A 1215-nucleotide genomic window follows, 5' to 3' on the forward strand; every position below is an offset into this window, starting at 1 on the left:
AAGCTAGGAGTTAATGGTTTTTGTGTATTTAAGGCGTTGAGTTAATGGGTGTTATATATTTGAGGTGTTGACTTATAAGTCCTGCCATAGAAAATTGTTGACTTTTTACAAAGTAATCTCTATATAAATTATAATGTTATTTCGTACTGGATTTAAAGAACAGCGTAGAAGATTTATTTCGACAAAAAGACTTTATTTATTTAAGACTTTATTTGATTTGATTTTTTTTTGGTATATATCTATTTGTATACTGCTGAGAGCGATTATTTCTAGCGAATAGAATAGAATTTTGAATCCTTTCTATGTTTTTTTATTAATTTTTTATTTTTAAAGTTTATTAAATTTGATTATAGAATATTTTTCCAAAAAGGATATTTGAATCGAACCCTTGAATTTTGCTTGATGGTTACAATATTTAATTGGTGTTTGTTTAATCAACAGCTTTCCTTGTGGTCTGGTCAGCTGGTTTCCAATGGCACTCTATGTCACATTTAGCCACATTCATATAAGCACATACCTACATACATACATACAGACCAATATATATTGTGTAAGTTTCTTTCTGTTTGGAAGCTAAAGCTTAATGTAGCGCGTTTTGTTTATTAATAATTTATAAATTTGTTGAATGTAGGGGTCTTGTGTGTGTGTGTGTGTGTCTGTATGTTTTGTGTGAAAAGTATTGGTCTTTCCTTTTATACTTTTACATTTTTAATGCTACGAACTACGAACTACAAACTACGCTCTGGTATTTATTCCTGGTCTGTTGTTGTTTGTCCACTGCGGTGCCAGTCCATGGCTTCCGTCCGCTTTTCGTCCGATGCACAAACAGTTCTCAAAAATTTCATAAGAAGTCCTTTTGAGACATTATTTAATTTTCATGTTGCTGTTGATATTGTTTACTCAAAAGTTGTTTTTGTTGCCGATACTTGCATGTTGCTGATATTCTGGCTGCGTTGTTGTTGTTGTAGTTGTTGTTATTATTGCACTACTTTGGCAACAATATTCTCCTTGGTCCTTCGAATTGTGGTTATACGATAATAATATTTGTTATTTACTTTAACGGAAGGAAAACAAAAACGGAAATGCACATAAATTTATTTTGTGTGTAGATTATTACTTTGTTTTTACTTTTTTTTTTATTTTTTTTTTAATTTATACTTATTGTTTTTGTTGTTGTTCAACTATCATATATATATATAATACATATATATACTA

This window comes from Teleopsis dalmanni, chromosome 2, assembly GCF_002237135.1.
Source record: "Teleopsis dalmanni isolate 2A chromosome 2, ASM223713v2, whole genome shotgun sequence".
NCBI lineage: Eukaryota > Metazoa > Arthropoda > Insecta > Diptera > Diopsidae > Teleopsis > Teleopsis dalmanni.